The sequence below is a fragment of the Rhineura floridana genome, chromosome 2, assembly GCF_030035675.1.
Source record: "Rhineura floridana isolate rRhiFlo1 chromosome 2, rRhiFlo1.hap2, whole genome shotgun sequence".
In the NCBI taxonomy this organism is placed as follows: domain Eukaryota; kingdom Metazoa; phylum Chordata; class Lepidosauria; order Squamata; family Rhineuridae; genus Rhineura; species Rhineura floridana.
In genome coordinates, this window is record NC_084481.1 from 65,553,000 (window position 1) to 65,580,731 (window position 27,732).

The window sequence follows — 27,732 nt, forward strand, 5'->3', positions numbered from 1 at the left end:
AACTCGGGTCAATTTCAGAGAATAGCATTGTATGATTGTCTTTCTGCCCCCTGGAAGTTGTGCTATAGGGTGTCGCAGGGTATCATCTTGTCCCCAATGCTATTTAACATCTATATGAAGCACTTGGGAGCGAGGTGTCAGTAGTATGCTGATGATACCCAGCTCTGTTTCTCTGTAACATCTAATCAGAAGAGGCCTTGCAAGCCTGGGCTTGGTGATGGGCTGGATGAGGGCCAATAAACTGAGTCTGAATCCTAGAAAGATGGAGGTGCTGTGGGTTGGTGGTTCCCAGGTCTGGATCATTGGTTAACTGCATCCTTTGGATGGGGTCATATTCTTGAAAGAACAGGTTTGTAGTCTGGGTGCGCTCCTGAATCCATCTTTGTTGCTAGAGACCTAGGTGACCTCAGTGGCTAGGAGTACCTTCTGCCAGCTTTGGCTGGTAAGATAGCTGTGGCCATTTCTGAACCGGGATAGCCTGACCACTGTTATCCATGCACTGATAACCTCCAGGCTGGATTACTGTAATGTGCTCTATATGAGGCTGTCCTTGAGGTTGGTTTGAAATCTGCAGCTGGTGCAAAATGCAGTGGTGTGAGTGTTCACTGTGGTAGAGTATTGCCAACATGTTAGCTCACTGCTGAAAGACTTGCACTGGCTGCCCATTAGCTGGGCCAAGTTCAAGGTTCTAGTTTTGGTCCCTATGCAGCTTAGGACCAGGATTACTGAAAGTTGATCTTACCCCTATATACCCAGTTGATCACTGCACTCTGCAGGTGAGGGCCTCCTGCAGATATCATCTTATCAGGAGGTCCGTTCTGCACAACATAGGAAGTGGACCTTTAGTGTTGCAGCACCAACACTTCAGAATTTCCTCCTGTTGAATGTTAGACAGGCATCATCTCTGTTATCTTTTTGGCACCTACTGAAGACATTCCTCTTTCAACAAGCCTTATAATTAGAGACTTTATCCCAGTCTGCATCTGTGTTGGAATTGCTTTTTAAGATGTTTTAAAGATGTTTTGTTTTAATAAGTTTTAAAAGATGTTTTGTTCAGTATGTTTTAAAGTCTTTGGTTTTTAAGATGTTTTAGAGTGTTTTCAGTGTTTTTCTTTGCCGCCCTAGGCTCCTTCTGAGAGGAAGGGCAGGATATATATTTAATAAATACATACATAACAATGATGATGAAAGACATGGTTAAACACCTGATGTTTAATGTACATCTGACAATATGTAGCTGATCCCTAGATTTTTACAAATTGTAACCATGCTCCATGCAAGTGTCTTACCATCCATCAGGCAACAATAATGTTCTCTCTGGATGTCCAAGGTCAATGACATAGAGCAACGGGGAACAGTGAAATTTTTGACCTAATGTGGTAGACTATATGAGTGTTTAGGTCAGATCATGGAAGACAAATAATGTATTTTGAAATAAAATTGAAAACCTGTGGAAGACTTAGAATCCTATTAAGGTATTGCCAATTAGGGCATACCAAAATTTCACAGGTTTAAGAGCAAGGGCTACTTACTTGAAGGACACACACAAACACAGAGTGAGTCAATATACAGGTGTTGCTCAAAGTCAGAGTGATCACCTTTGGGAGTGTTAACCTATTTACTTCCAGGTTAGACTGCATGCTGCCCTGGGGAGGGAGCACAGTTTGGGAGTTTCTTTGTCACAGATGCTTGAGTTATCTGAAACTCTCTGTTCTACAAGCCTGTTTTTGGTGCACCTGACCTCTCCCTGAATAGTCTACATTGACCTGTGAAGAAGAGGTGAGGTGGACTACATGGCCCTGTGTACCTTTCTTTTAAAGCTTCTTCTGATGTTATCTTATGATTATGGAAGCTTCTCCAGTGTGGTTCCTTACTGTACTATGAGGTCCTAGTTGGAAGCATCAGGTCACATGGGAGGAATCCATGATGCGGCTCCTTCCTTCCCACTTTCCAGGAGAGATTATGTTGCTGTGGAAAGTAGCTGCCTCCCTGACTCATCCTTTATGACCCAGAGGTTTCTGACATCACTTTTGCAGTGTTGCAAGTAGCTGACCTGCACCAGTTTTCACGCCACAATGCTGATATCAGAAGGGTCCCTAAGAACCCATTTTTTTACCAGAATATGGCACTATAGACAAACACTGCTGTAATAACATATGGCTACTCATATCTGTAACTCCACATAATTTATACCGGTGACGGATTATAATTTCCTCCCTCTGACACTTTCATGTAGTAGTGTGCACATCCCATTCATCCCAGTATTATCTGTGGTCAAAACATCTTTAACCACAGATGACTGTAGGACAAAAGAAAGGAGTGCACATGCCTGTAAAGCACCTTATTCTCTGCACCATTGTGGCAACCTGAAGACAGCCATCTCTGCAGATGGCCAGAGAATTGTTTTTTTTAGCATCCAAGTAGATAGGACCAGGTGACTTAAGGAACCAATAGAGTTCCTTCTAGTTTTGTAAAGTTGCTGACTGTGGTGTGATTCTTCAGTTAAAGGAACTTATCACCTGCTCACAAACTGGGCTGTTCTTGGAGTGCACATTCCTACTAGTCCAGATCACTAGTCCCCAAAACACTATAGGCTATGATGCCCTATTCCCCTCACAGAGCTACAGTCTCCAGAAGAGGGGTTGACTGTTAAACCACTCTGGCCACTGAAGCTCTGTCAGGGGAATAGGAGTCTCCTATTGACTCTCAGCACCCTTCACAACCTACACTTCCCAGGATTCTTTGGGGGAAGCTGTGACTGTCTAAAGTGAAATCAATGTCTGATATAGGTATGGCCCCCTCATAAGCCAAGCCAAGCAGCTGTGACTCTGGCTTTTAGGAGATTGACAGTTGGTTCTTACCGAGCATGCCCGTGCTTTTCATTGACTTCAATGTTAAATTTCTGAAATTAATTAAAATTCATCCAAGCATTTTAAAACTTTTAAACTGCAGAAGATGAAGGTCAGAGTATGGGGCAAGGTCAGTAATTACAGGTATGCCATGAACATGGCTGATTTTTTAATTAATTTCAACAAATTATGAGACCACTAATAGAAAAAAGTCTAGCAGGGGTCTGGATTTTTTTTCTCTTTTATGAATTCTCAATTCTCTCTGAGTGTTTTGTGTATTGCATGAAAACTTAGAGGGCTGTTAAGAAAGCATTTCTGAGTTCAGGACTATAAGTTTTGTGAGGTTTTGTTTTGAAATGAGCTTATGGAAAACAGCAGAATGGCATGGGGGTATTTTCAGTTTCACATTTCAGACTGCAAAAAATCCATGCTGGCTATAGTATACAGCATCAGTGTGCAGCAAATACTGAGGTTTATTTCTCCTACCTCTTATGCATCATTGCATCCTGAGAAAGGACCTGGACATATTTTGATGCTACTGTAACTACCTGTTTGTCTATGTAATTCATCTGCTACTTGAACTTTCATTTGAGCCATCAGACTCAGGCCTATAGCCAGCCTAAAAGTTTGGGAGAGGCACCAAAAAAAGTAGGGGAGATTTTTTCCCCCTGTAATAAATTTAATGTTTTATGGTTTGCAAAACAAATTGGGGGCAGAAAAAATAGGGGGGCCTAGCCCCCCATCTACAGGCCAGATCAGTCTGAAATACTGAAGCCACTTATGCAAGGGTAATCACACTGATAGTATTAGGATCGTTCATAAATGAGTGGTATCAGAATTGAATTTGTATTCATTTAGTTCCTTTTTTTTTAAATCACACATTGTATCAAGGATGAAAATTCAGTGAATTTAATAAAATGTAGTTGAAGAAAGTATAAGCTTTTTGATATACTGTGCAAATTTGAGCTGCAAATTACAAGATAAAGAAGTTGTCTTTCTTAAGTTTAGTGGGCAATTCTCCCACCTACTGATGGATTTGAACATAGATCTCAAAAATGATTGATCAACATTTGAAGAGACTGAATATTGCAATTGCTTTTGGTAGTACTAAAAGTGAACGGAGATGTAGGCTTTTTTTTGGATACAGAATTCTAAGCTAGGTTTTGAGGCAAGCAGACAAAGCAAATGACAAGAAAGATAGCATCTGCTTTTCTGTCTATTCAAGCTGAGGGTTTTCATTCTAAATGCAAGCAATGTTTCCGAAGTTAACATAATTAACTCACAACAATCCTGGAACATCATAATATGGATACAGATGGAAATTCAAAGCTTTAAAAATGTCATATAACTGCAACAGGATTACCATTTCTTATAAAAGAACAAATCTGAATACTAATCAAAACAGGTGTTTTTATTTCAAACACTTCTAACGCTGTGAAATTACCAGCAGGGTTATTTATGTATTAGCTGGCAAAGAAGCATTCATTTATTTTTAAAAAATATGATCCGTGAAAACATCAAAGTGATAAGATTAAAAAGTATGACACTGAACATTGCTTCCTGAAGAAAAGAACAGTTCAATTGATTGGTAATTTCTATAGGACTACTTGAGAGATCTTTCTAATTGTTAATCCCCTCTTCCTATTGCTTTATGTTATTTATATTTAACAAACAGTAAGGCTGGTGGGAATGTTGCCCTCCTGACAATCCACAAACACCATCCAATAATTTGCTTACAAAAATATTTGAAAACTTAAATATTAAATCTCAAGGAGGAATTGCCATCAAAATGTTAAAATTCAGGGAAAAGTTGGTGGAATAACTCCCACTGGTTAGCATGTTATCATTTTTGTGGTGTTCATAATAGATGAAGCCTTTCTAGGCAAAATCTTTCATATTAATCTAGTGTTGCATAAAATTCTGGGCAACAGGTCTAGGGGTCAAGCATCATTCATCATTAGTTGAAGTGACATTTGCAACCCTTCACACAGCAGCTGCATGAAAGGAGAGAAAAAGGTATTCTTAGGAAGGACGGGGGGGGGAGAAAACAATCTGAGCATTATCTGGTGACAAGAAAACAAGGTGCCACTATGTCAGCATGGTAATGCGCTTAAATTCGATGATGTCATTCTTCCATAACCTCAGGAGTCACAAGGCACAAGGCAGCTGCATTCCTGAACTTAGTAGTTCTGCTGGAGATAAGTAATGACTGAATGTAAATGAATTACATTAGTGTGGCTGTGAATACAGCTCTGTGCATCTAAATGATGATTTATATCAGGATCCTATCTTGTGTTTTTTTTAAAGAGTGCTCTGCTTGTTAACAAGGCAGCCCTTGTTCTCATCGTATCCTCCAGGCATAATAGGTTCTGGGAAGCTATAGCAGATAGCTTTTGAATCTGAGACTGCAAGACAGCATTCCAAGCCTTTACAGTAGAACACACTGGATAAAGTAAGACTTCTAAATGATATTAACTAACAGATGAAAAAGTTCCCCCTCCTCTCCTGCCCTCTGCTGCATGGCTTGCCTTCTACCAAACCTTCCGATAAGAATGGGAAATGTAAGGAAGCAAAATGGAACTGTAATCATCAGCACACACACACACACACACACACACACACACACACACACACACAAATTATACTAAATGGCTAATACTTCACCAGTCCTTTTGACATTACAAGTACATTTTAAGGCAATATATATTTTATGTCACAGTAGCTTTTATTATATGAAACATGTGATTTCTTCAGAATTATGCACATTTTTATATTACTCATTAAAACAGCATGTTGATTTTGTGGGTTAGAGTGTAGGTCTGAATTCCCCCCCTCTCCAAGGTTGAGTTTCGCATTAACTACTGTAGTATACTACACTGCATATGATTGTGTCTGAATTGTCTTTAATTGATTTGTGTAATTCATAATTTGATATAATTCATGATGCGCTTTAAAGCATAATGCAATTTAATTGTATCTTGATGGACAGAAAACAATCTCATTAATTTTACAAGGAGAATTTTAACCCTATTTATCTGAAATGCCTACAAGGATATTGATAGAATGTCATGGCTGAGAATCTGTGCACAGCTATATGTAGGTAAAGCTAACTGCTTTTGACAAGATGCAATCATAAACAACAATGTCCAGAATCACTGGGACTATGGCTGCAACCCCAAGATACATTTGTGAAAGTAAGTCACAATGAAATAAATTGGGCTTGCTTCCCAATAAACATGGTTAGAACTGATGAATTAGTAAATTAAATAATATATAGTTCTTGGTTCAGAAATGTATATTAGAGAAACCATACATGCAAGTTACACACTTTCCCTCTTCTACTCACCCCACCACCACTTCCCAAAAGTTAAGAAGTCTCTATCTTCTGCTAAAAGAAATTTAAGTGGAAAGTATGCATTTCCTGGGCCCTGCATTTCTTTGGAACAAAACTTCCTCTATTGATTCAATAAGGGTTCTGTCTATAGAATAGTGATAGATTTGACCTCTTGAAATGTCCTCTTGCTGTTGTTTTCACCACTTGGTCTTAAGGTAATTAGCTAACGCTATATTCAGACACAGGGTTTATTGCATGAGTTTTACTGATTATAACGGTAGCACGTCTGTCCCGATATCTAACATTCCTTTCACATCGCAGTACTTATTGCCTTATGGAACTGTGGCTTATTAACCAATATACTGCCATGTTGCGCTAAATTTCATCCACACCAGTGAGTGTGTGGTGTAATACAACATCAGTGTCATTGGATATGTTGCCACTCCCCCACCCTTTCCACACATGTGCACTTCTTCATGCTAGTATACCCCATTTTGTCACTTTACTCCCGCATTTTTGTGGGTTAATGGGGTTGCAAACGGATTTTTTCTGGAAGCAATTAACATGGAAATGAGTACTAAAATTCCACTATATTCTGCTAGATTTCCAGAAGTGGCTTTTATGTAATGTGAAAGATCAAATAAAATGCGGAATTATCAGGTAAGGAAATGTCAAAAAAATGGGCTAAACTGCTGTGTGAATGCAGCCTAAGATAAAATATGACATTTTATCAATTGGGAATACATTAAATCAAACATAGGTGTCTCTGCATTGACCATAACACCAGGGAAATTGCTCTGTTAATGATTAATCTTTTGGCCTTTGGCCTTCCTATAGAATTGATAGATGATATAGGAAGTAGCAACAGCAGAGGCAGAGTGTTTGTGAAATGAACAGAACAGTAGCAGAAGGATTATTTGGAGCTAGGGTTGCCACTCCATGCTCATTAAAAAATACTGCTCCTTCTCCACACATCACTTCTACTGTACCAGAAGTATGTACATATGCATGTGGAAGATTTATAGCAGATTCTTTAGTACATGCACCATGCATCTGAGCTTTGAAACTAACTAAATGTCTCTATTAGCTCACGTGTACACAGCCAACTTGATTCCAACTTCAATTAGTGAAAAGTCATAGTGAAACTTTGAAGAGAGAACCCACACATCCTTCCAAATTAGCAGCAATTAAATTCTGTGACAGTAAATGTTTCAACCCAAGCACCACTTCTCAGGTAATTTAGATACTAGAAAACAACATGAAATAATAGAAGTGCTGCCAAATCTTGTCCATACTGAAATCGTTCACCACATCTGAGATTTCTGATCTGCCAACGAATTCTTCCCCTTATATCTAAATATTTATTTATCATTAATTTTTCACCCCAAAGGATCTCAGGGCAGTACGCAAAATACAATAAGATCAACACAAAAGAACAGAGCACTACTTAAAACAATTCAGCCATTAAAACAGTTCTGCAGGGTTTTAAAATAGTCATATCCATCCTATAGTCTTCATCTACAAACCAATGTGAAAAGATGTGTTTTCACTTGCCTTTTAAAACTTATCAATGAGGGGATTGCCATCACTAAAGAGAGGGAGTCCCATCATTGGGGTGTCATTATCGAGAAGACCCTGTCTTGTGTAACTATGTAATGGGCCATACCCTTCAACAGGTATTATGTGTAACAGAATGGAAATGTTCCACACAATTTGATGGGCTACTTTTGCCCGTCTCTACTAAATGAGGCTCACCTTTAAAGATCAATGAAGGGGGAGGGGGATAATTTGGGAAACATTTTCTCTCTTCCCCATGCCCACCCATCACCATTACATAATTGCACTCTGATCACCCAAGCGAATTTGCTTGTAAGTAAATTCCACTAATTTAAATAGAACATATCTCCATTTAAATCAATGGAGCTTGCTTTTGAGTAAATATAAGTATTGGTTAGTGCTCTTAAGACTGCAGCTGGACAACAGCCAGCACAGGAGGTAGAAGGGCAGCTATTTCTTTGCTCTCATTGCAATGGGAAGGAATTATTTACACTTGCCACAGAGTGGCATAGATCTGTGGAATTCCTGAGGGAATTAGGAGGCATTGGATTGGCTGTAAGCATGCCTGCCCTAACATGTCCCGTTTTCCCCATCTCCACTGCTGGAAAATCCCTGGTGGAACATATAGGTGGTGGAGCTTCCTGCCCACATATCAGGGGGGACATCTCTAGGGGCATACATATACTACCAATGGGTATCTTTCCTCCAATGAAGTGGCACCTGTAGGGCTCTCTAAGGGTCCCTAGCCAGACTTAGGGTAGGGATAGCATTGCTCTCTGACTCTACACATTTGTCACAATATTCTGAGAAGTTCAGTATATTGTAGTCCTAGAATGCTTGTTTGGATTGCTTGAACATAGTCAAGGAATAAAGAACAGGTTTTCTACTCAGTCTTATATGGGGTCCTCTGGGAAGTATATTGAACTTGAACCTGTATCACCCAAGTTCAAATGTTACTTTCACTTTACTAAGTGGCCTTGGGCATGTGACTTTTTCAGCATTAGTTCCAAGTCTATAAAAATGATATAATAATGACTTACAGGGTTGCACAAATGAATAAGATTATTGAAAGTGCTATGTAAAAGGCAGATATCCCTTCCCCAAACATGTATATCCATCCATCATGTTAATATATGAATACTTGTTACATTCCTATTTATGTTTTATTATTGTGCAGTTCTCTGTTTTTCCCCCTGGAGGTTTTTAGTGTGAGACTGATAGAACAGCTATAATAAGATTTGCTGTTATTCTTGAAAAGCATTTCCCCCCAAATAAACCTTGGTGATTTCCTTTAAAGAGACAGAAGTGTGCCCTTTAAGAGCCGAGTATGAAAGTTTACCCAAAGAGGAAAAGTCCAAAAGAAAACAACAATGAAAATTCATTTAAACAGGTCCTCCTCCTCTTTTTTGTATCTGGGGAGATTTTACGGTCTTTCAAATCCTAGAGTTCTTTCAACCAGAAGATGCCTTAAAGGGACAGAAGGCCTTAAAATATGCTCCCTATGTCCCTAGCTGAGAAAGATACATAGAAGGGGAGGAAAAGTCAAACAACAATACAAAAGCATTAATGCAGAGAACAGTGGGGTCTCTTCCCTAATTTGACTTTCTCTACAGGTGGTCTGCAGCTGTATCCAAACAGGTTAGTGTTGCCTCCTCATGAGGACTACAACAAAGTGGTGTCTGTATTCTAAAGAATACATTTCATTTAGTGGCACAGAATGATTCAGGTCTAAAAATAGGGGGGGGCAGAAAGCATTTTCCAGCATAGCCTGAGGTAACTCCTTGCGCCAGAAGAAGACAGTAGCACCCTTGTTTCACTGGCTGTGCATGAAGATAAAGGATATCAGAAACCTACTTCACATGATTCACTGTGGCCTAATGCCAGCCTGTAGCTGATTCATTCTGTTTGTATCCACTTATACTCGCTTGGCTACAGCAAAAGACTAGACCAAATCAATAAGCGATATTCTGGTGCGGTTTTTTCCCCATTGGCTCTCCGAGGTAAATCAAATGAGCCTTCAAGACTGACATTTCCTTCTATAGTGCTGGATGTCGGAATCCTCACTACAGACCCCAGAAGTTATAAAAGAAGCATATTTAGCAACAGCTTTTGGCATTTAAGTCTTGACCCCTAATGGAGAGGCTCTGAATAAGCTCTAGTACAACTGAAGCCTCCAGGAACTGTGGGTTCAGCTTCTGCTACCCTTTCAAAAGCTACAAGTAATAGTGTGCTATAGGCTTAAGACCAATAAAATGTGATATGAGATCATGTCTCTTTTTCAGAGAGTTGTAAACAACACAATTAGTGGTATATTTCTCTACCTAATGTCTACACATATTGGGTCAGTTAACAAAGGAATATTCTCTAGAGGTTTATCCATCTGCATTCCAGGAGAATTCAGCCTGTAAATAAGCCCAAGACTAAAGGATTTTCCCCCTCGAAAAGAACCCTAAATGAAAAATGCCTTCTTCCGTTGTGCAAGTAGGTTGTTAAAATATACTTATAAGAACAAAAACACCAATAAAAGGACAGATGACAAATTTTGGAAAATGGCTGGAAAGAGAGTGTGGGAGGAAAGAAACCAAGTGCTGCTTAAATGAAAACTGTTTTAGTCAACTAAGTATAACCTAGGGCATCCAGGCTGACACACTTTTGTGTGGACCTCTCAGCATTCAGGCTGATGCTGGGATTTGCTTCTTCATAATCTACCACAAAGAAAGAGGGCACATTGATATAAATAGTAATGGCTAGCAAATCTGCCTTTTTTTTTTAAAAAAAGTAGCCTTTTGTGCACGAGAAAAGTGACTGAAAACTACCGTGGCAAGTGCAGGATTAACAACCACTTGATGGCAATGACAGATAACCTCCACACAAATGTTGTGAAAACAAATCAAGCAATTGCTGAATATACTATGGAAGTGACACTGGTCCCTTCTGAGCACAAGTGGGGACCTTTTCCAGCCTGGGTTGTATTCCTTAATGGGCAACCTTCCAGGGGCCACATGTAAATGGTGGGCAGAGCCACAGGCAAAAAGTGGGTAGGGCCAGATGCAATGGATGTGACCCTTACCTTTATACAGCAGACTGCAGTCCAGGCATGCAAAAGCCAGAGGCCTCTACACCCACCCACCCATGTCTTTCATGGCAAGTAAGAGGTATTATCACAGTTTTAATTTTTATTTATTTATTTATTTATTGAATTTATTAGTTGCCCATCTGGCTGGCTGTCCAGCCACTCTGAGCGACGTACAAAATAGGCATACAATACCTAGAAATTAAAAATCTAAAAACAATGAAGATAAAACCTAGCCTACCCCAAAAGTCTGCCTGAAGAGCCAGGTCTTCAAGGCCTGGCGGAAACTCATCATGGAAGGGGCATGGCGGAGATCATTTGGGAGGGAGTTCCACAGGGTGGGGGCCACAACTGAAAAAGCCCTCTCTCTAGTCCTCACCAGTTTGGCTGTTTTGACTGATGGGATGGAGGAAAGGTCCAGGGCCAGCTCCAGGCATGTGGGGGCCCTTGGGCATCAGCTTGCCCTGGCCCCCCGGTGGGTGGGTAGGTGGGTGTGCGCGAGCACATGTATGCATGTATGTGTGTACGCGTGCACACGCTACTGCCCTGCACACACCCCAACGGCCCCCCTACCTGTCTAGTCTTTACCATTGCCCTTAATGAAGATGGCGGCCGCCATTTCCCTAAGGGGAATGAAGCCTCCGCCGCCATCTTTGTTGATGGCACACGTGAGTGCTACGCGCGCACATCTCTGCCATCAACTAAGATGGCGACAGCAGCTTCAGTACCTTAGGGAAGCTGTGGCCACCATCTTCATTAAGGGCAATGCTAAAAAGCCGGCTGACAGGTAAGTGGGGTGTGTGTGGGGGGGGTGCGGATTGTGGAAGGGGAGCGGAGGGCCCCTCAGGGGCTCCTGTAGCTCCAGGGCCCTCGGGCCAGTGCCCAACCTGACCGCCCTTTAGAACCGGCCCTGAGCAGGTCTTTTGAGGCTGATCTTGTTGAGGAGCATAGCTGATGATGCTGGAGGTGCTCCTCTAGATAGACTGGGCCGAAAGCGTATAAGGATTTAAAGGTCGGAACCAACACTTTGAATTGGGCCTGGTAAGCAACTGGTAACCAGTGCAACTCTTTTAGCACTGGAGTGATATGATCTTGCCAGTGGCTGTCTTTAATCAGGTGTGCCGCTGCATTCTGTACCAGTTGCAGCTTCCGGACCGTTTTCAAGGGTAGCCCCATGTAGAGGCACTCGGATAGGGTTTCTACAGCCAACCTCGGTGAAGATTTAAATGAGATATAGAGCTGCGTGTCATCCGCATATTGGTGACACTGCAGCCCAAATCTTTTTATGATAGTCCCCAGCGGCTTTATATAGATGTTAAATAGCATCGGGGAGAGGATGGAGCCCTGCGGCACCCCACAAGTGAGAGACCAAGGATCTGAAACCTCATCCCCCAATGCTACTCTTTGGTGCCTATGAGAGAGGAAGGAATGGAACCACTGCCATACAGTGCCCCCTATGCCTTACCCCCTCCGGGTGACACATACTTGGGGAAGTTATTGAGTAGGGTCCCAAGGGTCAGATAGAGAGACCTGGACAGCAGCGTTCAGCCTCCGGGCCTGAGGTTTCTGGTAATGGAATTGCATTTTGGGTAAACTGATAGAGGCCACTGGTGGCACACAAGGGAGCAGCTTGGAATCCTAGGGGGACATCTTTCCCACTTGACAAGGAAAGTTATACAACGAAAAGGAACAGCTTTGCATTTGCAAGCCACTGTTTGCACAGTGGAGGGATCAGGCAAATACTCACCAGTGGTACAGCAGGGATCAGGATTATGCTGGCACTTGCAGTGGGAAAGGACACAGTGCCTCATTCCTATCCTTTTCCAGCAGCTGGAGGGCTGAGAAGAGCATCCTTTAAATTTTTGGATCTGCTTGTGACTCTTGAGTAACCCCACAGGCAGCAGCAGTTCCTCAGTGGTGGGAGGCCCCTCCCAACATCAGACCCCATACTGGTGTGCCACCTGGATCTGCCTCTATCTCTCAGAAGGCCTGAGGGTACTGTAGGGTGGCCACCTCTCATAAATCTGAGATTATCATTAGAGGACCTGCTTCAGGTGCTTCTGCCTTTGGCAGTACAGCTATCTACTGGAGATAGGAGTTGGATTCAAAACTGCCCTTATGTTCATGAAGGAAGGCCATGAACACAAGGCCACTGATGGAGATGCCTATTAATTTTCCTATTAAATGGAAATGGGAAAACTATTTACACCCATGCCATCTCATATGCTGTTCCAGAGTATCCCCCCCCAACTCTCTGGATGTACTGGGGGGGGGACAGAAACGGAAGGTCTCTTCCATTCATCAGAGCCAAGAACACACTTTCCATGAGTGGAACTCCGCTTACAGAATCTCTGGATCCAATTCAATGCCTGTTCAGTTGTGGTGCCCTAGCTGGTACACCCTTCTTCCACACCTCTTGTAACTTTCCTAAATTAATTGGGGGGGGTTGCAGCTGCTTTTGCAGTTTTGTATTTGCTATTTGTGAGTTTTATTATTATTATTATTATTATTATTATTATTATTATTATTATATGTTTCATGTAAGCTGACTTGGATAATGAAATGGAAATGCAGGGATATAAATGTATTAAAAAAAATTAAGCAATCTGGGAAATTTGGAAAGACATTGTGGGAAGGAAGGGACCTTGAAAAACTGGAGCCAAATGCAAAACAGTCCTCATGGTGGCAGTGTTCAGAGGGATGTTTGTGTGACCAAACTCTGTGAATAAATACAGGAAACACTTTCTGTGGACTGGAAACACTTTCTTTCAGAACTGTGGCAACTGCTTGCTCTGCTCAAAGGATCATGTAACACTGCTATGGTTTTTGTAGCCCTTTTGTATGCAAAAGGTGTGCATATCTGCTGTACTACTGGAGATGAGTAATCAAGTTTGTTGTCTGCTTACACAAACAGCTATGATTTACTAATTTATTTTTAAAAGCAGGTTCTTTCAATATTAGTAGCAGGTTCTTAGCAGGTTCTTTCAATATTTAGTACTTACAACATTGTGCTAGGTCAAAATTTCAAAACAATGGCTTGTTTTGAAGTACAAATATTAGAAAATTAAAAAGGAAGAATTTTGAGTCATAACATCTTATGGAGCAGTAATTCAAAGGGGAACAGCTATCAAGCAAAGGGAGGAGAAAGGATACTCGGGTATTGTATCGATGCACAGGTCCCTTTCCCCACCATATATAACTTTAGAAGAAGCCTGATATATGAATACTTTCAATAATGACTTTGTACCCCTTGGAGGCTGTAAAATATCATACAGTCAGCCAATGGATCTTGTTGGGAAAACCATGAAATGAAAGGTACATTTATATGTATATGTTAAAAACCTGCTTAAACTAAGAGCTTTGATAGTTAGGGGTGGTGGCTCAGTGTTCTCAAAGAATATGACAACATAGACATCATCCTTGAAAGCAGAGGTGATTTTGCAGAATATTTTGCAGAATAGCCAAAGATTATTTTAAAAGAAACACTATAATTTTATATTATGTCATGTGGTGGTGCTGAGAATTTGTGAAAAATATCTAAGTACACATGAAATATTGCCATGGCTGGGAAAAACACTGGGACATTACAATACTGGAAAATATTTCATGTTCAGTCATAAGAACATAAGAAGAACCCTGCTGGATTAGACCAAGGGCACATCTGTCCAGCATCCTGTTCTCACAGTGGCCAACCAGATGCAAGTCCTGTCATCAATGGGAAGGAGAGGCATGAGCACTAAGACTAATTATCAACCTAATTCCAGGTACAACCCCTGATATCCAAGTCAAGGTGAACAGGCCTATGAGGAAGTCAGCCATGCAAGACTTGGATATAAAAACAATAGTTTTATTCATTGGAAACCATTTGATGTTATTTAAATGAAATAGTGGTATACAAATATATTTATAAATAAATGAATAGAGTAAAAGAAAACAGGAAATAGTCTAGCATATTCATACTATCAAACACGACAAACTTCAATGAAACTCTTCTCTATCTGTGATTAACAGATGTTCCCCATTTTTCTCCATCTCAGCAATTTAAACTACTATCTGCAGTTTTCAAGCCTAAGACACATTATTATAGGATACATCATAATGATATACTGTATGTTCATATACAGTATCCCATACAATGACTAGTTGATTTATAATTCAGATCCAATAAAGGGGAAAATTGGTTTTAACTGATGATCAGTGAAATAATAAATGTATTAAAATGTTTGAAAAGAACATCCTTTTCTGGCAGTCATGGTGACATAATAAAATTAAATATGGATATCAGATAATGACCGTTATTATTAGGCAAGGGAATATAAATGGGGTTTGGAAGGCAATCGTGTAGAACAAAAAAAGCCAAAGAACAATGAACAAATAAAGAAAATAAGCCTATAGAAATTAAACAAAGTTTGAAATTTTGTAAAGTATGTATAAAATACAAATATATAGCAATTGATTGTGTCCTATACTCTGAATTAGCTCCAATGTGAGAGATGTTGCTGAAAATCCCTCCATAGTATACTGTATTGACAAAAGGTACTATTTTATCTTTTTTACTGTGTGATATAATTTACATGTTATGCAAATACTGTACTCTTCAACCATTTCATGTCCTGAAAACACCTGGTAGATACAGAATACAAAGTGGGTTCAGAACTACATGATAAATATTGCTAGTCGACTAAATAACAGTATACATCGGGGGTAGGAAAATGGATTGGGTTGGATCCTTATCTCCCCTGCTCCCACAGGCCAAGTTTGACAAGTGGAAGGGGCTACCAACCTGTCAATCACCCAACATTATTATGGCATCAAGTGACAACTTCAGAGGGGGTTGCTCATCAGCTAACAGTATACATGTGAAAGATGACTTCTACACTTCAAATAGAAAATTATGATGCAGATACACACAGAAAGACTGCATCACAAACCTGTATGTTTCAAATGCATTTTGTCAAGTGGTTTGCTGGAGCTACATCTTTTAAAAACTATCTGTAGGGTGTTTTTTGCAAAGTTTGCTCACTGTGACTTTGAAGATTTGAAAGGTTACTGAAGTCCATGCAGCACTGTTGAATTGGTTCAACTGAAAAGGTCTGTGATCCTTTGGGGATGGTTTCATGGCTCCTTTTAAAGTTTTGCAATGGATCAACAGTGCCATTTTTCTTGGGTATCGAGGTAGTGATGTAGTATCTTAAGGTCATCAAAGGTATCTTTGAGATACCTTATAGTAATGTCAAGTATCTTAGACTGCAATCTTACAGCTCCTGGTAGGGCATCCCAGGAGACACAGAACTGATTTGATCTCTCTCTCCAATGTTGGAGAGGGAGCTCTAACATTGGAGAAGGAGATCTGATGCTGGATTCTCACTTCCTGCTGCTGGATCCTTAAACACCCTGGCTCAGCTGAAGCTGAAGCTCTAATGTTGGCAGGGCCAAAAAGGGAATGTGTCTGGAACAGCTTGGGGGTGTGCTGGTGGAGAACTGGGAAGTGGCTTTGATCTGGAGGAACCAAAGCCATTCTGGTCTCCTAATATGCCCCCCAATGGGAAGAAATTTAGACACACTGAGGAACATGTCTAAATCTCTCCTTCACCTTTTCCTCTTATTGTTTCCATTCATACCCTGCTAACTCAAGCCCAGCATGGCATTGGTTGAACTGCTTTTGGATTTTGTCCCATCACCACTTTGTTGTTGTTGTTATGTGCCTTCAAGTCGATTACGACTTATGGCGACCCTATGAATCAGTGACCTCCAAGAGCATCTGTCATGAACCACCCTGTTCAGATCTTGTAAGTTCAGGTCTGTGACTTCCTTTATGGAATCAATCCATCTCTTGTTTGGCCTTCCTCTTTTTCTACTCCCTTCTGTTTTTGCCCAGCGTTATGTTCTTTTCTAGTGAATCATGTCTTCTCATGATGTGTCCGAAGTATGATAACCTCAGTTTCATCATTTTAGCTTCTAGTGATAGGTCTGGTTTAATTTGTTCTAACACCCAAATATTTGCCTTTTTCACAGTCCATGGTATGCACAAAGCTCTCCTCGAACACCACATATCAAATGAGTTGATTTTTCTCTTATCTGCTTTTTTCACTGTCCAACTTTCACATCCATACATAGAGATCGGGAATACCATGGTCTGAATGATCCTGAGTTTAGTGTTCAGTGATACATCTTTGCATTTGAGGACCTTTTCTAGTTCTCTCATAGTTGCCCTCCCCAGTCCTAGCCTTCTTCTGATTTCTTGACTATTGTCTCCAGTTTGGTTAATGACTGTGCCGAGGTATTGATAATTGATAAGTTCAATGTCCTCATTATCAACTTTAAAGTCACATACATCTTCTGTTGTCATTACGTTAGTCTTTTTGATGTCCAGCTGTAGTCCTGCTTTTGTGCTTTCCTCTAATTTTCAACAGCATTAGTTTCAAATCATTACTGGGTTCTGTTAAGTAGTATGGTATCGTCTGCATATCTTAAATTATTGATATTTCTCCCTCCAATTTTCACACCTCCTTCATCTTGGTCCAGTCCCATTTTCTGTATATGTTCTGCATATAGATTAAACAAATAGGGTGATAAAATACACCACTTGCTCACATCCTTTCTCCATATTCTGTCCTTACAGTAGCCTCTTGTTCAGAGTATAGGTTGCATATCAGGACAATCAGATGCTGTGGCACCCCTATTTCTTTTAAAGCATTCCATAGTTTCTCATGATCTATACAATCAAAGGCTTTGCTGTAATCTATAAAGCACAGGGTGATTTTCTTCTGAAATTCCATGGCCTGTTCCATTATGCAACTTATGTTTGCGATATGATTTCTGGCGCCTCTTCCTTTTCTAAATCCAGCTTGGACATCTGGCATTTCTCGCTCCATATATGGTAAAATCCTTTGTTGTAGAATCGTGAGCATTACTTTACTTGCATGGGATATTAAGGCAATAGTTCGATAATTACTGCATTCCCTGGGATCCCCTTTCTTTGGAATTGGGATGTATATTGAACGCTTCCAGTCTGTGGGCCATTGTTTAGTTTTCCATATTTCTTGACAAATTTTTGTCAAAATTTGGACAGATTCAGACTATATTTATTACTCTTCACAAATAAATTGCACACATTTATTGGTATATAATACAAACCTCTATCCCTGTATTCAGTTATTTTCAGAATTTGTTTTTCATTCATGACTTATCTATCTAACAGAAATTTACTGGAATTCAAAGCTTTTTATTATGCTAGGAACAAAGTTTAATGAGGTTGATATTTATTTATTTATTTATTATACTTGTATACCGCCCCATAGCCAAAGCTCTCTGGGCGGTTTACAGTAACTAAAAAGATATACAATATAAAAATACATCTTTTAAAAAAACAATTTAAAACACAATTTTAAAATTTAAAACAATATAAAAACAATTTAAAACACATGCTAAAATGCCTGGGAGAAGAGGAAAGTCTTGACCTGGCACCGAAAAGATAACAGTGTTGGCGCCAGGCACACCTTGTCAGGGAGATCATTCCATAATTTGGGGGCCACCACTGAGAAGGCCCTCTCCCTTGTTGCCATCCTCCGAGCTTCCCTTGGAGTAGGCACCCGGAGGAGGGCCTTTGATCTTGAATGTAGTGTACGGGTGGGTTCGTATCAGGAGAGGCGTTCCATCAGGTATTGTGGTCCCAAGCCGTGTAAGGCTTTATAGGTCAAAACCAGCACCTTGAATCAAGCTCGGAAACATACAGGCAGCCAGTGCAAGTGGGCCAGAATCGGTTTTATATGTTCGGACAGTCTGGTCCCTGTTACCAATCTGGCTGCTGCATTTTGCACAAGCTGCATTTTCCAAACTGTCTTCAAAGGCAGCCCCATGTAGAGTGCATTGCAGTAATCTAGAGGTTACCAGAGCATGGACAACTGAAGCCAGGTTATCCCTGTCCAGACAGGGACGTAGTTGGGCCACCAACCGAAGTTGGTAGAAGGAACTCCGTGCCACTGAGGCTACCTGAGCCTCAAGTGACAGAGATGGCTCTAGAAGAACCCCTAAGCTACGAACCTGCTCCTTCAGGGGGAGTGCAACCCCATCCAGGACAAGTTGGACATCCACCATCTAGTCAGAAGAACCACTCACTAGCAGCATCTCAGTCTTGTCTGGATTGAGCCTCAGTTTATTAGCCCTCATCCAGTCCATTGTTGCAGCCAGGCACTGGTTCAGCACATAGACAGCCTCACCTGAAGAAGATGAAAAGGAGAAATAGAGCTGTGTGTCATCAGCATACTGATGGCAATGCACTCCAAAGCTCCGGATGACCGCACCCAACGGTTTCATGTAGATGTTGAACAGCATGGGGGACAGAACTGACCCCTGCGGAACCCCATACTGGAGAATCCAGGGTGCAGAGCAATGTTCCCCAAGCACCGCCTTCTGGAGGCGACCTGCCAAGTAGGAGTGGAACCGCCGCCATGCAGTCCCTCCCACTCCCAACTCAGCCAGTCTCCCCAGAAGGATACCATGGTTGATGGTATGGAAAGCCGCTGAGAGTTCAAGGAAAATCAACAGAGTCACGCTCCCCCTGTCTCTCTCGCAACAAAGATCATCATACAGGGCGACCAAGGCTGTTTCCGTGCCAAAACCAGGCCTGAAACCCAACTGAAATGGATCCAGATAATCCATCTCATCCAAGAGTGTCTGGAGCTGGCCCGCAACCACTCGTTCAGGGACCTTGCCCAGGAATGGAACATTTGCTACCAGCCTATAGTTATTAAGATTTTCTGGCTCCAGGGAGGGTCTCTTCAGGAGTGGTCTCACAATGCCTCTTTCAGGCAGCCAGGGACCACCCCCTCTCGCAGGGAGGCATTAATCACTTCCCTGGCCCAGCCGGCTGTTCCATCCCTGCTAACTTTTATTAGCCAAGAAGGGCAAGGATCCAGCACAGAAGTGGTTGCACGAACCTGTCCAAGCACCTTGTCAACGTCCTCAAGCTGCACCAACTGAAACTCATCCAAGAAATTGGGACAAGGCTGTGCTCTGGATACCTCTCTTGATTCACCTGCTATAACTCTGGAGTCTAAGTCCTGGCAGATGCTAAAGATTTTATCCTGGAAGTGCCTATCAAACTCATTACAGTGGGCCTCAGATGGTTCTACCATGTGCCTGGGGCCAGAGTGTAATAGCCCCCAGACAATTCTGAAGAGTTCCGCTGGGCAGCAGATTGATGATTTGATAGTGGCAGCAAAATATTGGTTTTTTGCTGCCCTTACTGCCCCTAAATACAGCTTACCATAGGCACTTACCAATGTATAATTGCATCCACTAGGAGTTCGTCTCCATCTGCACTCAAGCCATCTCCGATATTGTTTCATCGCTCTCAGCTCTGGGGTATACCATGCAGCCGTACGAGCTCTACACAGGATGTGCATTACGTACAAGTTCTTATAACAAAATCAGTACTTAATTTCAAGTCAAAACTTGCTATCAGGTATAAAAAAGCTTTGCTATTTTATGGCACACTAGAAGAGATGATGGCAGGGTATTCACATGTGGTTTATAAATTAGTCAGTAGTGGCTGGTGGGGTGAGGAGGACCAGCACTGCACACCTGACCTCCTGGCTGCAGAGGTGCTACTGCTTACTGGGCAGGGGAGGGAGAGGGGAGGTGGTGGGAATCTCAGTGCTCTGCGGGCACACTGGTGGGAGAGCACAATTGGCTCCCAGCCAGCTGCTACTGAAAGCAGCATTTTCCAGTATTTTATTTCCACTGATCAAACATAGTTTGTTTACTTATTTAGCTATTTTCTATTTTTGTATGCCATCCTATGACCAAGTTCTTGGGGCACTTTAAAATGATTTCAATCCTTCAATATCCATATTTATTGTGGAGGCAGAAACAATGCAATAAAAACCTCAGCACTTTGTACTGAAACTGACTCACAAATAGAATGTGTAAATTACCTTCCAACTCCCAAATCATAACATCCACTCATTCATCTAATGTCTTGAAAATAATGGGACTGGATCTGTTGGTGATTTGTGCATATACTGGAGATAATGCAGCAAGAGAGCAGTGGCTAAGGAAAGTAGGTGCACAATATCCACTTGCTTTTGCAATAAATATTTTTAAAATGCAAAATTTCATTGCAGTGTCTCCTTCAGAAAGATTTGAAAACTACAGCCATAACTTTTTACTTTTCCACTGGCTTATTTATAAGTATGTAATCTGGTCAGTACTAAAAAGCCAATGAATTTCTGGTAAAACACATAATCTATTTGATATTATGCCCCCACCTTCCCTGTCTTAGAGAAAGGTTACTTAGAGTGCAAACATATACCCAGTTTCCTAGAAGTAAGCCCAATTGAATTCCATGGGAGTAATTTTTTAGTAGGCAAGTGTAAGATTGTGCTGCAAGGCAACATTTATTTTTAAAAGTGTTATTATGAAGAGTGCAAAGTAAAAGTGGGTATTCAAAATATCTGAATTTGCAAAGCTGTACATTGCTACATATGTACATCCCAATATTATAGGCATGTTCAGGTGTTTACCTGAGCACATGAAGGGTTAAAGTTAAACCACTGACTGTAACAGGGGGATGCATGTAAGCCCCATTTCAGTGTCCCTGCATGAGCTCCTCTTCAGACCATTCAGCACCAAAGTTTTAAGAGGGTTTCTGAATGCTTAGAAACCTCCCCACAATTGGGAGTCCTGTCTTATCAAGGGTCCTCATCACAGGGAAGTTTCTAAGCATAGTCAACAGGATGGGCTCAGAATCCCCCTTCAGACCTTTGCACTAAATGCACAAAGGTCTGAAGAGGAGCCCACTGAGAACATTGGAGGTGAGGTAGGAATCTCTGTTCCTTCAACTGTCCATAGTTTAACCCTTCATGTGTTAAGACAAATGCCTGAACATGGCTTATGTTTTTGGACACCATTTCCTTTATAATTATATTTCATATGCAATCTGCATATTTTCTGGTAACATTTTTAAAACTATAAAAATATGCCTCCTAAGGATTTTAATAAGATTGACATCAACCGTACTTCCTTGCATGTCACCCTATGTTCTCATATCTAAAATTACTTTGTTAAAAAAAATATGAAAGTTGCCAAGAAATTAATCCATCAAACAGATAACTTCTTTTAATATATTAAATGGTCAAGATGTTAACTTTGAATACATTTATTATTCAAACACTGAAATGATAGAATACATTGCCTAAAAATGATTTTGCCTTTGAATTTTTTACTTAAGTAATAGAATTCTGTGATATTTGGTTGCATTTTAAGAATATTTTTAACCTACATGTTACAGTTACTAGTTTTTGCTAATCAAAGCACCAATCACCAAGGATTTTGGTAATTCCTGAAAAATGTCACATTATATTAATTTGTTTCACTATGAATGTTATTTATTAAGTGATATTTAACGATGTCAAATGAAGAACAAAATTACAAAAATTGCTTACATCTGATACTGTCTGTTTTCTCTGTGCCTTATCCTTTGGTATTGTTTTCAAAATGCAGCAGGTTTTATATTCATAATTTATTTAAGTGGGCTCCACCAATCCATTTGTCTATTGGTAATTTATAAGCTATCATAAACATTGTTCAATCAACACATCATATTTACTCTGAGAAGTGACTATTACATGCCATGGGAGGGTTTTTGCATTATACACAAATGCACGCATGGGCACAGACGTGCATGCGTGTGCACACATGCACACACACACAGGAGAGTTTTTGATATGTTATTATTTCTTTGTTTGCGGAGGCTACATCAGTAAGTAAATGCCACTACGAATTTCTATGTCTCCTTCATCAATCAAAATGGATCTATTAAAGACTAGTGAAACTAGATCAAAACTCCAAAGCTGTATGGTCATATTACCACTTGCATTATTACTAAAACGCCACATCTATATTCCAAACTGGGATACTATAACCCCTTTGTCATTTTCCAATAAAAAAAGCCCATACCAAATAGGCAGAGCACACCGTAATTAGCAGCTGGCAGAGAAAGCTGTAAATCTGTATGAGTTCTGAACGATTTGCTTACATTGTTGCTTTGTTGACAAATGATGCTGTACATGTTAATGTTCCTGAAATGTCCCCATTGCACCTGACGTGCCAATAAATGCCAGCCAGCTGTATGAATTATGGAAATAAGATTTTTGTTTATGAAGGTATCCCAGACATTTATTTTACTGCATGCCTCTTGACAGATTTAATGTCTGGAGTTACACTGAGAAGATATTTGCTACCTGACAGAATGGATAATGAAAACTTTAGAGTCCCCCTTCTTTTTTTAAAAAAATGATGGGATATATATGTGTGTACACACACACACACACACGAATTTTACCTTGTGGCTACATATTTTACTCTTGGTATAAATCCTGAATATTTTAAATGCAAGGAAACTAAATTGTTCGTAATGTACAATAAATTGGTTGTACCACTGCTGCAGTATATAACCAGATGAAAACTCTCTCCAAGAGCTACTAAAATAAAGACAGTCTATACAGTATTTTTCTAACAGATGACTTTCTCCCTATCTACGCACAGTATCTAATTTGCATGCAACAATGCTCAAACTTTGGCATCCTTGCATATGGAAAAAATATAAAAATAAAACTTGTAAGAAATTTATTTAGAAGGATAACTATAAAATGTTTATCCACATGCTTAGGCAAGTTAGAATGAATCTATTTATGAATAATGAACAATTCACTCACAAATAATATTGGAAATTAGTTTAATTCACAATAAGAAATCCAATCCCTATTTAAAATCAATATGAAGTATTCTTTAAAAATGCATGCACTGAATGATAAGCCTTGAAGCCTAGGGAAGTGACGATTACTAAAATAAAATAAAAACTCAGCTTTTAAAAGCCTTCATTCTCAAGCTCAGAATGTGTGTGTGTGTGTGTAATACTTTGGTAATTTGAAGTTACAGCATGTGCAGACATCTTAAAATATCTCAAGATGAGAGATCTTGATGTTCTATTTTATTTTGCAAAGTTGCAATGGCTGGTAATTTGAATATTTCACAATAGAGTTGTATGAAGTGGCCTGTTTGGTAGATGAAAACTTATTTTTCCCTTCAATGTAATACTCCTTTAATACAGGGAAATGTTTCCCACTGTTGAGATGATCCAGGGAGGTAGGTGAAGAGTTCTAACATAAGGGGCAGACATCTATGAAGCTTACCATCTTTGGGAAGATACAGGACCGATTGTCATAAACTTCCAGTACTGAGGGTGAGTGTGGCATCCCAAATATCCATGTGTGTATGTTTTCCTCTTCTCTCTCCCCCCCCCCAGATATGGCTGTCAACACATCTGGCTGTGGGTGTCTTTGCCTGTTCTTGAGCCTAGACTGTAAGTTCCCAAGTAAAGTTCCCCTAGCTCTCACTAATCTATCATCTTAGTCAACATGGAAAGATGAGAAGCTCAGTCATATTCTGAAGAAAACAAACTGTGAAGGAAAAAAGACTATGGAGAAAATGAAGAGCAAAACTTTAATGGAGTTATATATACCTGTACTTCCATAGGAAATACTGGTGTGTGTGTGTGTGTGTGTGTGTGTGTGTGTGTGTGTGTGAGAGAGAGAGAGAGAGAGAGAGAGAGAGAGAGAGAGAGAGAGAGAGAGAGAAGGTCTGCCCTGCCCACTTTGGGCCCAGCCCTATCCACTACTGTAAATGCAGCTCCCAAAAATTTTCCAAAAGTAGTATGCCCTTGTCCTCCAAAACATTCCCCCCCCCATGGACTAAACTGACTAACAGTGGCTCTTCAGGGTTTCAAACAGGAATCTTTCCTCTACTTGGAGATGCCGGGGATTGAACCTAGGCCCTTCTGCATGCAAAACAGATGCACTACCAGTGATCTATGCCCCTTCTTCAAACAGAAGGGAATTTGTTTTCTTCCCATGGTCTTCAACGGACCCTCTCATTTCCTCTAGATTTCTCCATGCAATTGATATTGTTTTTTAATAAGATTGATAAGTCCACGAAGTCACATATCTCCATTTTAAAATGCCTTCACAAACAATGCAAGATCTGTCCTTTCTATTTAGCTTCAGACTACAATAACTGAAAAGCCTTGGAGAGGAAGAATACTTCATTGAATTGGTTACACGTATTGGTGGGCTATCCTTAAGGCTTATTGGTGGCTGGCAGTTTCTCAAGTTACTGGTGTGAAAAATGTTGGGAGGCCTCAACTGAATGAACAAGACAATAGCATTTGTGATTAATGAATTGAAGGTGCAAGCACATAAACCAAAAGGTTGCAGTGAATTCAAATCAATGGCAAATCAAAAGTGTTTGTGCACTGAGTGCTGCAGCTTACTACAGTCTTGCCTATACCACTGAAACTGTTGGAGTAGAAAGCTCAGTACTTCTGATTCCTCCTGTCCAGACATGGCAGGGTGTTATAGCTTTTGCTGCTTTCCACTAATTTGCACAGCAAAAAGAGACCAGAGTAGACAGTTCTGACCAGATAGTTGGCATGCCGTATTCTCTGTAGTGTCCCAGGGAAAAGTAGTTGAACTCTTGGTTTTGTGCCCCAATGCTGAACCAGGAATGTGGCAAGTGGCTTGGATGGGGCATAGGGCAACATCTATAGAAAAGAGGAACTGAAGTGGAAGAATGTGAAGAATGTCCTTCAGAGTCCACAATGCATCTAGGACCTTAAGCCACTGAAATCAAGCTTGGTGCAGGAAGATGATTGGTAAGACATGAGAACCTGAACTGGGATTAAATTTACCCATATGAAAAGAGCAATTTTGTACATTTCTCTGCAATGTTCTTTTCTGTCACAATGCTACAACCTAAGAAATATGACTGTAGCTCCAAACTTAAGGGACATAATCCCAGTTTCAAGTAAAAACATTTTGCCTTACTATAGTCAGGAAGAATGTTATCCACCCCACTCTTAACTTCTTCAGCTATATATTTTGTTGTATTTTGTACAGTTGCTTCCAGCTTCCACTAATAACTAATCATTACATTGCTACTTTATTTATTTGTTAAATTCACTTTGCATGTGCAAGTCAGTTCTTGCAGTTACTCATGTCTCCCCCTCCTCTTTCCCTGAAGAAAAAGGGAAACAAAGAGCCCAGATGGTTAAAATTATTTTAAAGCAAATATTTAGTGGTTGCAGCTCAGTACTTCTGGCACACGCTCACCATTACAAAACTGACACTCCGCATTTGCTGTGTTTACTATATTCCTGTGGGCTAGGCAAATGAATACCTAGGAGGAGTCTCTTACACATCTGTAAACATATTATGGTGCCATTACTAACGACAGAAAAACTAAGGATGCCTTGAATACAGAAATAAAACTCTCTTGTCCAAGATGGCAGTGTTAAATTATGTGGATTCTAGCTTTTTCAAGAAACTACTCCTGTACAAATCACACATCCTGTACTCAAAGTATGACAAAAGTGAAAGAATGTAGCTAGTGCTATGGTATGGAATATCAAAAAATATCAAGAATATTAAAAAATGCCTACACAATGACACATTCTTTCACATGGACACTGTAGCACCCAGCTGAAACATGCGTTGTGTTCCTTGCAAAGGCAGTTCATCTGGCACTGATACTTTTGGCGACCTGGTGCCAGGCAAGTTTGACCAAGCACTTATGGATGCTGACGCAGGCTCCACAACTGTTTTATGATGCATTTTAATGTTGTTTTTATCAGTTCTTAATGGTATGGATTGTTTTAATCATGTAACCTGTCAAGGGTGGGCTAAAATAGATGGGAGAAACAGATAAGCATAACTTAACAAGAAAGATAAATACTCCCACATGACATTATTTTATATTAACCAAAATTTTCAAAAAGCATTAGCTTCATTTTGTTTACAATGTGTGACTGCACTCCTCAGTGCTACAATGGGTGCGAATGACGTTATTCAGATAGAAAGGGATAAAGAAAAGAGGGATGTGTAGGGCAGAAAGAAAGGAAAAGAGAAAATGCTGTTAACATTTCTGTTGGTTTAATGGCTCAGGTTTATGTGATACAATAATCACTGTAGAACACATAAAAATGCAAAGGGAAAAAATAAATATCAATTACCAAAGAAATAAGTAACAACAAGAGTGCTATCAAGATCTTCCAATAATAGATGCACAGGATCTTTCTTTTCTTTTTTAGTGGCAGTTCTGTCTGCTACGAAAAGCATCCTAACTTTTCAGTGATTATAGCTGAGGGTTGTATATTTGGACTACTATAAAGGGGCTGGCCATGATTTCAGATTGTGGTATTAATTGTGGTATGAATGCTTAAGCTTTTTGGCACAGTCACATAGCAAAGCATGAGAATGTTGCATTACAGGCAGCTAGTCTCATATTACTGTCACAATGCAGGCTACATAATGTGACCAGCAGGGGAAATCCTTCTAGGGGTGACTTACAAGCTGCACTGTTTTTGGACAAGTAGACATAAGGGTGTGTGTGTGTGTGCGCAAGAAACCGGCTATATACAATCTGCAAAAAAGAAAAGAAATGAAAAGAAAGCGCTCATCCCCACATTTTCAGTTTCATTTATTGTAACCAGGAGTACAGCCCAGAATAGAGCCCAGATTTTCCATGATTCCTTCTGACAGGCAAACAGCCAAACCAATGTATACTGATGCTAATCCAGTCAGTGCAATACATGAGAATGTGGGTTATACCCATTCCATGTTTGACTGGCCATGCAAGGGCAACCTGCATTTTTCCAGGCCTCTTTGCTTCAATATGTTAGGTTTCTTCCTTCAAGGACATAATATGCCACAAAGGTATGTGGCTTGCCCCTGCCCTCTCCCTTTTTGTTTGGTTTTCTCCTCTCTAGATTGATGACAAGAAAAGGTACAGCCAGGTGACAAAAGTGTGTGTTTCTTAGAACACTCAGTTAAACTTAGGGGGGGTGTTTCATGGTAGCAGCT

The 27,732-nt window shown here is 40.3% G+C and overlaps 1 protein-coding gene across 4 annotated transcripts in view; it reads right to left on the bottom strand.

Annotated features, from left to right (window-relative positions):
• ARHGAP15 (Rho GTPase activating protein 15) overlaps positions 1 to 27,732 on the bottom strand; it is a 681,588-nt gene that overhangs the window by 133,635 nt on the left and 520,221 nt on the right. The gene's annotated exons all lie outside the window — the stretch shown is intronic.